General features: G+C 37.2%; 1 protein-coding gene across 3 annotated transcripts in view; it reads left to right on the top strand.

The window, feature by feature from the left end:
* Positions 1-12511, top strand: part of LOC123971628 — a 161581-nt gene that overhangs the window by 89652 nt on the left and 59418 nt on the right. The gene's annotated exons all lie outside the window — the stretch shown is intronic.

The following is a 12511-nucleotide window of genomic DNA, read 5'->3' as shown; positions in this document are numbered from 1 at the left end:
TCATGAGCAGAAATTAATCACGCTTTCCTGTGGAACATTCCTAATGCAAATTTTTCATCAACACATTGTGTCCTGTGTTTGTGAGTTTATTCGTATGAAATGGTGGAGCTTATGTGTCATCACAGATGGGGTTGCATGCTGGATAAGGTGGCTACATTACTAACCATCTCAGATTAGGAAGTATGCTGTTGATGTGTTGTATGTATTCATGCTTGTGCTGTGGGTCAAAGCATCGAAAGCTGGCTACTGAGTGTTTTATTCATTGTTTACTCTACAGCGGCGGTTTGAAAATGTGATCTTTGCTGTCTGTTCTCGTGTGTATGTATGGGAGGAGTCCGCTCTGTGGAAGAAAATGTCACAGTAACTCTGACAACGACCTTTCAGGATATTTTAAACATGAAACCATGCACATACAGAGATTCACAGACTGATGAAAGTTAAATGAAACATTTAGTCTGCGAGGAAGTATCCACTGATTCTTGTTATTCATCCAGGGATTTTTGGGTCTCCATTTGGGACCAAAGAGCAATTGGTCCCGTGTGTGATGTTGGTTTCTTTTATAGAAGAAAACATGTCTCTATTACACAGCTGGAGTTTGTTACCAACAGGGTGATGGGTATGTTTTTAGGGTAGCGTGCTGTTAGCTTTCATGGTGTGCTACTGACTGGAGGACATCAAAATCATATACCAAATTTAGCACTGATTCCCATTGGATTAGATTACCACCATAGACAGTATATAAAGTGAAGCCAAAACATCCTAATCGCTCCCTGGTGGCTGGCTGATGCGACATGGGCCAAAGTAAACCTGTCATTTAAGGTAGTTCTCATCATGCTGTTATGTGTCGTGTTCATTTTTCTGATACATTTGGTTTAATTAGTTATTTGATACTATACAAAGGGGGTGTGACGCTATGATTGACAGCTGTGGTTGACAGCTGCTCTGAGTGAAGTAGTCGCAGAGGCTCCTAGAGTAGGAACATTGAGAGGAGATGTCACTGTAACTTAACCGTGATTGTTTAAAACCGACAAAATGAGTGATGAAATGAATGGCAGTAAACTGTACTAACTGACCTGAGGGATCGGAGGGATCTTTGCAAGCTATATTTTTCTAAGCTAATCATTAAGTTAATGTTATTAGCTAGCTAGCTATGACAGCCAGCAGTTTAAACTTAGCTTTGTGGGAAAAAAAGCACGTGATCGGTAGCCAACTATTGTTTAGTTTAGAAAATAATAAGGTAAAAATCTCAAACAAATTACTCAGTCTAAAGAAATCATTCTGCTGTGCTTGAACTTAAATTAAAAAGCCAGTACTGTTTTACAGCCATTAGTTCTGCATCACTGACTGCACTGGCCAGAAGGATTTTAAGACATGTAGCAATTAAGATGTGAGGGTGAGGAATTGAAACTGTTTTGATGAGAAACAGTCAAAAAGTCATCTGGCTTTTCTTCAGCTCCCTATATAGGGCTGAAATGCTTTTTGAATATCTAAAGCAGTATATTTCTGCCTTACTCCAGATATGAAAGTAGTAACATTAAGTACATTTGTTTAATTCTTTTAATAAAACTAAAACGTGCACCCCAACATTCCTTAGTAACTGGCGGTGGTAGAACACAGTACTAACCAAAGGACTCAAAACTTGCTTACAGTATTCTGTGCTGGCAATATTGATAATATTGTCAGTTTTTCATGCTAACCAGAAATTGGACTGAAATCCTCTGCCTTGATCCATGATAATATGGCTGATGTCCACAAAATTGAAAACACAAACTAGTGGAGTAGTTGCAAACTATTTTCAAAGACCTGAATATAAAACACAATTCATTCATTAATATAGCTTTCTATATTTTCTATATAGCTTTTCTATAAAAATGTATCTAATTTAATCAAAGCTGTCAGTATGTAGCTGAACTGTTTATCTTCCTTTGTAACGTTGATTAAAACTAGTCAAAGTCTTGTGAGTAAGTAAGTGTTAGCTCTATACAGTCTATGCTGGAGTGAGACAAACCAAAGTGAGACAAACCAGCAGTTCCTGTATGCAGGTCTTCTAAACTTCAGTCAGTTTTGATAACAGGAATATTATTTATGTTGTATTGGCATTTTAGATTTGTTTCCAATAAGATATTACTGAATTACTGAATTTATACAGTGACCTTGCTGCTGTAAACATTACTATTGGTGCTCTAGTTATTATTGTAATCCAGTTTTATTCCTTTTTAAATAATGTACTTTATAAAAAGCAATTATTTATTAATGGAAAAAAAACAAAGAGACTATTGATAAGAGTAGTTGTATTGATAAAATCCTAACAGTACCTATACATATGTATAACATAAAGAGCATGTTTTTAAATATACATTTTTACTACTACTATTTAATATAATGACATTGCTTTTTAACTATGGACAATTATTCACACAAAATGACAGGGCAGACCTCTCCTCAGGTTTGAGGCATAATCTTTGCAATTATCTACCATTGATTTTGATGATTCTTTTTCTTTTTTTATGTGATTACAGAAGCTTCCATCAGATTCAGACCACCTAGTGCAACATTATCCCATGTGTAGTACTCATCTACTTGTCTTAATATTGTAGTATATTTCTGTAGTAATTTGTAAATGAACAAATGGTGAAAAAAGCAAGTCTAAAATGCCCACTACGTATTGTCAGTGAAACCTGCAATTGTTTTAGTAAGAAAGAAATATGTTGGAGACATTTTGAGATGAACAAGTCAATATTAACTAAATAATAATGAAATATAATTGGCTTCTCTTATGTATACTTATCCTGCTAGTCCTCTCACGTTACTTGTGTGCTGCCCTAAAAACCTGAAAAAAAGCCAAACACTTTACTCTTTATGAATTATTTTACATGTGCTGTGTTCTGCTAATAGTGTGTAATGCTACAGTAAATACAAGGTCCAAGGTTGTTTGTTAGTCATTATACAGCACAAGGGTGCATAACGAAACGAAATTTGTAGTTCCTTCATGCTACACACACAACATATAATTAAGTGTAGGCCTATATTGAAATATGGTTACATATGAAATAAAATAAAACAATATATACAGTTATTTATATACATATATACATACACATATACACCCCGAACATTCCACAGTGCATTTTTTGAATTTGCATCTGGGGTGAATGTAAACAGCAGCAACCAGATGAAAATATGAAAGTTTCATCCTCAAAATAAACCACCTGATACTTGAAACAGACTCCATCTGCGTTTGAGCATCAAGCATCATTGAAGTAAAACAAGTCCACCTCCTCTCATCTTGCCGGGGTCTTGCACACACCGCTCGGGACATGGACCACCTGCCGAGTGCTTGATCCGGGATGTTGATGGGGCAGGTCTCTGTAACGATGTCGGCACTACAGTCTCTGAATTCCGTTGCTTGGTCAACATGAGTCCCATTTTGTCCAGACTGGATCTTTAGGAGCAGAATTAAGTCCAAGCTGGGCCAGCATGGCTCCTCTCCTGGCTCTCATTCCTCTCCTCTGAGCGACCACCTTGGTGCCCTCGGGCCTTAACATTTGGCTGACCCGAAGAGAAATCCCTCGCCGGGGCAGGGCTAAATCAAAGGGTTTGGAGAAGGTGGAAGAGGAAGGCAGAGGGCGAGCTGTGACAGCAGTGACAAGTGTGATGGCTACCCTTGTACGTGAAAAAAGATATTACTTAAAAAGAGTCCAAATCAAACATCACAAAGTATAAAAATTCTCTTTTGTTGTTGCCAAAACTTTAGGGGGTGAAATTAACTCATTCATGCAAAGAAATGGCCCTCTATGCTTTATCTGAGGACAAAGTACCATGCTTCCACCAACAGACAAAACAAAGGTAACCATCACACTGTTACTGAAGCACCAGGCTCTGTCCATCTTTTGGGGGTGGGCACACCTCCACCAGCATCGCTGGGTAATCACAGAGAAGAAGATTTTCATCTGAGGGAACTGCCGGTGGTCATCCTGCAAGTACTGCTTGATCCCTGTTATGAGCTTCACACTCTTGATGTTCCGACATCATTTCCACCACAGTGGATCTACAGGAAATCCGGCACAGCTCTTCCTCCAAGCCACTGATGGAAGAAGGGGAGGAGATTTCTCCAAACCCTGCCATCCCAGCCAAACCACGGGACCCAGGCATCCAGACCAGAGTAGCCGTCCCCAATAATAAATAATAAATAATTTTATTTTTCCATATTTTACCAGGCTGTAGTATGCTCTGAGTGTGGAATGGATGTAACTTAATATTAAAAACTTCAGTTTGTTTATAATTTTTGATTCTCAAGTGAAAAATCTATTGCTGAAATCACAGTAGGCAAGATCTGATTTCCAGATATTTCCATGACATTTATACTTACTCTTGACCTCTGTGGAGGATGTCAAATTGTTTAATGCAATTGCTGTTTGTCTAAAATGACAAAACAGAAATTCTAATAATTCTATAGTGACTAACTATCCATTCAAATATACTGACACTACATGAGAAAAGCAGATTGAGTCAGTGTGAGGAGGTAGAGACGCGTCATCCATCTCTACAGTCTGTGATTCCCACTCTCAGTGTTGTGTTTGTCCTACATTACAGAAAAGACGAGTCTAACCAGCTGTAGTTGTCTCCCTTATTGTGGTGACGGCAAATGACCAGACTGTCAAAACAACCTTAGAACTCCGTAGGTTACATGATTCAAATTACTAAACACAAGTAACATATCAGGCTAGACCAGTATAACTAGTTATATTGCCCTATTCAGACGACAGTACAGACATCATCAGTTGGAGCAAAAAAAAACACAAAAACAAATAAACATAAATTATATATACTGTATACTAATTGGTCCAAACCTAAGATGACCTTAAATAATTTTGTGCTGTTGTTTACTGGTTTGCTCTACATGTCCCCATGATATATCAAGAGAGGTTGTGGAAACACTACCATGAGCTGTCATGCTAACTTGCAGACTCTCACCTGTCTGTAATAATGTAACTCTGTTGTTTAAATGGAAGCCGTTTTCATTATTTTTTTTTTTTTTCTGTTTCCCTGACAGTATTTGGCTGCAGGCAAACACATTTTGTAGGTGTTACAACAATGTCTGGTCCTCTTTTACCTAAGAGGGGACATTTCTTGCACTTTCGCAGCATCTCCAACTGACCGTCACACTTGTCTTCATCCATTGTACCGATGGCATCATCATCAATTATTAATGCCAGGCTGTAAATGTCTGAGCGACATCCCACTGAGAGACCAAACAGTCATGAACGGGGTTAGAGGCTGGACTGGTGAATGCTGCGAGTGGCAGTTGTGCCATTTAGACAATGATTGTTGGAAAGCTTCTACTGGATATTGATATGAACGCTAAAGTTAATGTATCAGTATGATAACATTTTAATGTCTGCAGTGGCACAGACATTTAATATTTGTCCACAGAGATATGTATATGTAGATCAGAAATGACTGTAATGATGATGATAGTGATAATCATTTGGTCTTGTGCTGCTATCACTCTGTAATGCATTACTGCAATCACCCTCGGTTAACATTAAGAGGCTTTAGCCATTAAGACTTTGAGCAAGCGGTGCTCATCATACCGTCTCCAATTCAATGTGCCAGACATTTCATTTTCTAGCTTTTATTCTTGTTGATGCTGCTTTTTCTTGTATATTGTTTTCCCTTTTTGCAGCGGGGCCTCAAATGTGGGCCATTTCTATGAGTTATGCTAATTTGTTGGGGCAATGAATGCATTAATTTCATTAGCACATGGCCTCAAAGCAATAATTACCAGAGTAGGTGTGTCACAAGCAATCATGTTAAAATTTGCCAGTTAATTATTAAGATTTTGTTCTGAGGGACCTGGATTTGACATGAGTCGCCGAGGGAAAAAAAAAGAGAGGAGAAAGTTAATGCATTCCAGTGGCCGAGGCTAGGTGCTTGTTGTTGAACACAGGGGGGTGGCTGTGGCATTGTGGGCCTACTGGCACGATTTTTTGCATGTTGACAGCTCACATTCTGGACTAATTACTGCAAATAGCAGAGGGCTAGCTGGTGCTTGGTCAATCCAGGAGGGTGTAATTATAAAGAAAAGGAGGTCCAGAGCCGCCTAATGGCCTCTGCTCCCTGTGATTGGAGTCCAGGGGAGAAGACATTGGTGGGGAGTTGTGAAGCAGGAAGAAATTCACCGCTCCCTTCCTTGGCCCTGATTAGCCCTTGTCTGACACGGAGCTGGAGTCAGGAGGACAGACTGTGTGTCTAATGATGCCCTCTTAATAAAAAATAATAATTTTTGGTACCAGGAGGGGTTGCTCACCTGATAACTGTAGAAGCTATATTGGTATAATATTAATAATAATAATATAATAATAATTTATATAGCATGTTTTAAGAACAAAGTTACAAAGTGCTTACAGTAAGATAATATAATAAAAGCGAAATACTATCCAGAATATAAATACTATCCAGAATGTAAGACATAAACATATAAAAATTATTTAAATAATTATAACAAATACCACTGGTTAAGAAAAAGCCATTCCAAGTGAGATTTAAAGAGGAGCGTACATGCCAGTATATAAATTCTCCTGCCTGAGATCCACAGCTGAGGGACCACGATAGCAAAAGCCCAGATTTTGGAGTCATTAGTAGGGCCCTGCCGGAGTATCTCAACCAGCAATCAGGCTCACAGGAAGTTAGCAAATCATAAATATAGGCAGGAGAACGACCATTCATGCCATGGAAAACAAGCAGTTAATTCTTAAAATCAACTCTAAAACTCACAGGTAACCAGTAAAGGGCGTGGTGTGATGTGGCTGCTTCTCTTTGTATGTGTTAAAAGCCTGGCAGACATTTTCTAAGTCAGCAAAGGAAAGGAATGAACTAATCTTGATTTGCTGTCTCAGTCGAGCAAAGCAGAATGGCACCACTTTAGTCGCCTGAAGGACAATTCTGAATCAAAGATAACACCTTTGTTGTGGGCTTCTTTTCGAACATTATTAGAACGGACTATAGGAGAGATTGATAATACTGCTAGCACTGGGGCCACGGGGTCATTATAATTACATCTGATTGGAGTCATTCAATTTTTTGGACATCCAATCTGTGGTACCAGGCTTTATCAGGATATCGTCCTCTAATTGGGTGCCAAACGCATAGCAAAGGAAATCAATGTCATGTATATGCATGATTTGTCCTATGGGTATTATGTACATAGGAAACAAGAGGGGACCCAAAATAGATCCTTGGGGGACCAACGAGACTTAAAATGGAGTGCAGGCCAGTGCCGGCTGCAAGCAGTAGGTCATTAGTGACCTTGACCAGAGCAGTCTCAGTGTTGTGTTGGGAGCCGAAACCAGATAGACATTTTGAAGATTTAATTGTTATTCATGAATTATTTTTTTCTAAAATCTTGGAGCTTGGAGATGGGTCTAAAATTACTAATAACAAATGGATGGGAAAATACCAGTAGACAGAGAGCAGTTAATGATGGCTAAAACATCTGGACCAGCCGTCCATCCAGCTTTTAAAAACCAAGTGTGAAGGCAGTCTTAATGGTAGGTGGATGATTTTGAAAATGTAACAGTGTGTTCCAGGGTTGACAGAGAGATTTCACACTATTACTACAGAGAGAATCTCCACTATTTTATTATAAGTAATTAAGAAATTCTTCACATCTCTCTGGGGTGGATTCAACTGGCCGGCTTGGTGTGAGACCAATCTCGGAATTTATGGTTTGTAGGATTGGGACACTGTTTAGCGATCAGTTCTTAAAAAATATGCATTCCTTGCTTATATTGGTATTGGTATAACAGAGAACTGTTTTCAGAAGAAATGTGTTTCTTTTGTCCTGTCAAGGAATTTAATTTCACAAATGTGGTACTGCTTCAGTTTTACAGTAGTCATTTTCTGGTAGTAAGTTACATTTTAATTGTTGTGGCAGGACACAAAACTTTAATGCAAAACAGTAATGTTGCAAGTCAGAAAGTCATTTTGATTAGTTAGCAAACATATATGGTAGCAAAAGGAAATGACTGTTTCAACTAACATCTAATACAGGTTTCCTATAAAGTATTGAAAAGTATGGAATTTGATGTTAAAAATTTCCGGATCTGGATAAGTATAGGAAAAAGTAAAGAATGTATGGAAAATTATGTGTTTCCAGACTATTGGCCCTGTTTTGTTTTCTAATTTATAAAAATGAAAGGGCGTAGTAGTAGGTTGGGCCATGTCCCTGCCAATATACAGTGACTACTAAATTGTGACTGTCAGTGTCTAGTCAGTCTATTTGGTACATAAAAAACAAAAAAGCGAGAGAATAACATACATGAAAAGGCATATTTGTAGTTACGAGTAGTGGGGACATTGTTATAATGCTGTTAATAATAATAGGCTAAGATGAGTTTTTGAGAATTAGTAGAGCACATTGTCAATGCTCTACACCTTTACTTTACAGCCTGTAAAGCAGCTCTACTCCAAGTGCCTTAAAACTGTACCAAATCCAGAAATCCATGACCAAATTAGTTCAGAGACAAAAAGAAAGAAAATGCATCAATATTTATTAATTGCATATAGCATCATAAATAACTTGCTATAATAGCTTGTCTGAACAATTATGACTTATGCAGTGATGTAGTTATCAGAAAAATAAACAGATCTTTTCTGTGTAAACCATAGCTTGTGGCTGTCAATAAACAATATTTATTTTAATATTTAATATTTAGATAATATTTATTTTGACTAATTTTAAGATAAAAAATATGGGGGTGATGACAATTATTATTATTTGTTCAATATGTTAAGAGCAGATATTATGATAATGGGTATCACCCGTTAGTTAACTTCCTCTTTGGACAACAGATGTTTGACGGTGGAAAGTTATGTGTTGACTGAACCCACAATGCTTTGGTGTTAGATGCTTTTTATTTTTCAGTTTCAGTACTAGCTACAGTCTTCTGGCAATTTTTGGCAACATAATGTTACCTTTATGTATTAGTATGGAATTTTGAAATGGAAAATGTCAGAGGGTCAAGCTCACATATTAAGTTTTTTTATCAACTGTTTGTATGGTTGTATTTTTGGACAAAACCATCTGCCAAATTCAGAAATGTAAATTTGTATAATTTATTTTGATTTATTATTTCACATTTTGGAGAAAATAGTATTTATTACACTATATTTTGTACAGTGTTAGAGAGCTGTGACTTATGTCTTGGTTAAAAAATGTATAGTATTTGAAAGGCATTGTAACTCAAATAAACTGGTTTTAAAAGTCAATTAAAGTCAAAATATAGAAATCAGTCTAGACAGAGCAACACTAACTCAAGAGCTTAGTTTATACACTATATTCATATAGCTTTGAATCTTCTGACACAATTCTGCAGTGAACCTTCCCCACCCCATGTCTTTCAAGTGTCTCCTTAAAGGTGCTAGCATTTACACTCCCATCCCCCTCTTTAAAAAAATGTTAATCATCACATGATTTCCTATGGAAAGCAGATTATCCTTTGATTTTGATGAATGCAGCAGCTGCCAGACTCTTCATTTGACTAAAAGCAGGACATTCTGCTGAGGCCTCTCGTATGTCACTAAGCCTCTGTCAGGACAGTACTGTGACAGGAGATGACACATGAAAGGAATTCCTCCTCATGGCTTTCCCAGGACAATGGAACATGGCCTTGAGGTAGTCTGTGTCTGTCTGTGTGTGTGTGTGTTTATGTGTGTTGCTTAGTAGTGAGCCACTTCAGTATTACAATGGACACACATCAGCAGAAAGGTTATTTTATTTTTACAAAATTGCAAGTCATTGTCTTAAAATTTAAACTATAAAGATATTGCATCTGCAGTTATTTTCTGTTTTTCAAAAGAGAACATTTGAAGGCGTGGCTTGAAGACGCGCTGTCAACTTCTGCGGTGTGCTACTGCTACTGACTGGAAAAAGTCATACTGGATCCTACTAACATTGATACAAGATGTCTTTCCCCTTTTTCAGAAAGCCCACAGTGTTAGCTATCAAGTGTTAGCTATCAAGTGTTAGCGTCAACATTTCAAAGGACTCATCACGCTGTCAAGTTTTATTTCACTTAGGAAGTTGAAGCTAGGAAGCTAAGCTAACATGTGTCCATTTGGAAAGTGGAAGCTAGCTTAGCTGGCCTAATGATAGTACTGATTACTTTTTGTTCAGTATTGTATTCCTATCACATTATAGAAAAGAGCAAAACTAGCTAGCATTTGCTGTCTCGCATTTGTTTGTCAGATGGTTAATTCAAATTTCCTAGCATAAATTATTTTTAATTTTAGTTAAACTTTAAAACTGAACCTTGCTTTTCCTTGCCCAAATAGACCTGGTATCCACAAAGACCACAAGCATTTGGTTTGGTTGTATAAGGTTGAAAACAACATTTACATCATATCAGGGTCGGTCTTTAGCCATAATTCAAAAGCAAATACTTTTAATTTAACCTTTTTTATTTAACCTCCATGCGGTCTCTTTCTTTCCTGCCATCCATCCCCGAGCACATTTCATTTGAGTTCCTGTTTGGGAGGGTCCTGAGGCTGATTCAATTAAGTTTCCTTTAATTGGCTTTCAGGCATCCAAAGTGAAACTGATGGAGAATTAATAACAGCTCCAGTTGGTCTACGCAATGTTTGCAACCTTGGAAACATCCTAAAAAATGTAGGCTGAGTCAGTCCCATTTTCCATGGGTCTGTTTTGGTAGTATGATAATAGTGCTGTGAGGAAAACGTGGTCACAGTTACTGTGTGGTCCCTGATCTTGGTATGCAGTTCATCTCTTTGTCAACACCCTAGACGTTTGGTGCAAACTCTATACCCACAAAAACACAGCAGAGGACAAATTAAGCCCTGCACAAGTACAGTATCTCTTACTCCTACGCTTGCTAAAAGATGCATGTGATTTCACAATGTATACTGTTCTTCAAACCCATCAAATCCATCAATTAGTGATGAAAGATTAAAACCCTATGCATTCCTGTTAAGCTTTCACAGTATATTTTTTATACTGCATGATGTACAAAGCAAACATCTGTCTGACAAGTAGTTCTCTGTGGGTATGACTCAGTCTGTGTCCAGAGAAAGAGAAATCATTTGCAGATGCATTAGTATTTAGGTAGCTAACAAAAGAGGAGTTGTGAAATGGCAGGGAATGATGGCTGCTAAAATTAAGGTTTGAAGTTCACATGTCATTAACAGCCATGAAATCAACTTTTCCTCTAACTATCCTTTTCCCCTCAGAGTCTGCCTTTGTCTTCAAACAGCGCCAAAGCAATCATTATGCTCAGACATAATGTACCATAATGACAGTAATTTCAGTATCACATTTTCAAATGTTAGGCCTTAATTCATTGTGGTTAAGTAGCTTAGTTGTAATTCACATTTTCTACCCTTCTTAGCAGAGTGCTCAAGGAATGAGACGTCTAAAGCAGGACAGGAGAGCACTGCATGCAGCAACATTTGAAAGGCTGTATTCATTTAAATACTGTCTCAAATTCATGAGGCCTGTGTGGCGCTCTGAGTTTACTAGCAGCGAAACAAAAAATCATTCTGTAGTCTTTTCATTTACATCTGTCATAGTGGTGTTGAATTATGTTTTTTTACATTTAATACCAACGTGGAGGGAGGAACATTAATCTACATGTACAGGATCATTTCCATCTCAGAATATCAGCATCAAAAAAGATGTCAGCATGCAGTTCTCTGAAATGAAAATAAACCCTAGTTTTCAGTTGGAAAATGCATGATCTATGCCAATATGTGCTTAAAACTGCATCATCAATGATGATATCAAGGCAAAAAATAAATTGCTGTGTTGTTAAAACACACACATTCACAGGTTCCAGCTTCCCAAAACTGACTACTCTCTGGGGATTCTGTCTGTTTGTGATCATAAACTGAATATCTTTGGGTTTTGAACTGTAGGTCTGACTTAATAAAAAAAATTATTAAAAATAAATAAAATAATACACCTTATCGTTTAACAAAGTTCTTTCGATTTGTACAATGTTTGGTGCACGGTCTGGTTTGTAATGACTGACCAACTCTTGTTGCAGGTCAGTGGGGTTTAGAGGATAACCATTTAGGATTGTTGAGAGTAAATATACATTTTAAATTAAAAGTTATCATTATTATAATAATGATGATGAGAACATAATTATTATGATATTTTTTTTGTAAATACAAACCCTCTTTTCCCCAAAACACACTGTTTTTGTTTTGTTTTCTGCTCCTAGTTAGATATAATACAGATTAGATTAGATTCAACTTTACAGTCGTTATGCAGTATATGGGTACAGAGCTAATGAAATGCAGTTAGCATCTAACCAGAAGAGTAGAAATATAGTAATTTGATAAGTGGAGTTATGCTATATCTTATAATATGTACAGTGTAGTTACCATATACAGGTATACAGTATTTGTGAATATATTAAAAACATAGAGTAGAAGTGGACAGAGTTAGAGAATGTAGAGTGCAAATGTAAGGTTGTATGTACAGTATGAA

This window comes from Micropterus dolomieu, linkage group LG05 (genome assembly GCF_021292245.1).
Source record: "Micropterus dolomieu isolate WLL.071019.BEF.003 ecotype Adirondacks linkage group LG05, ASM2129224v1, whole genome shotgun sequence".
In the NCBI taxonomy this organism is placed as follows: domain Eukaryota; kingdom Metazoa; phylum Chordata; class Actinopteri; order Centrarchiformes; family Centrarchidae; genus Micropterus; species Micropterus dolomieu.
Note: the sequence above shows the minus strand (reverse complement) of the source record. Positions and strands in the feature narration are given on the sequence as shown.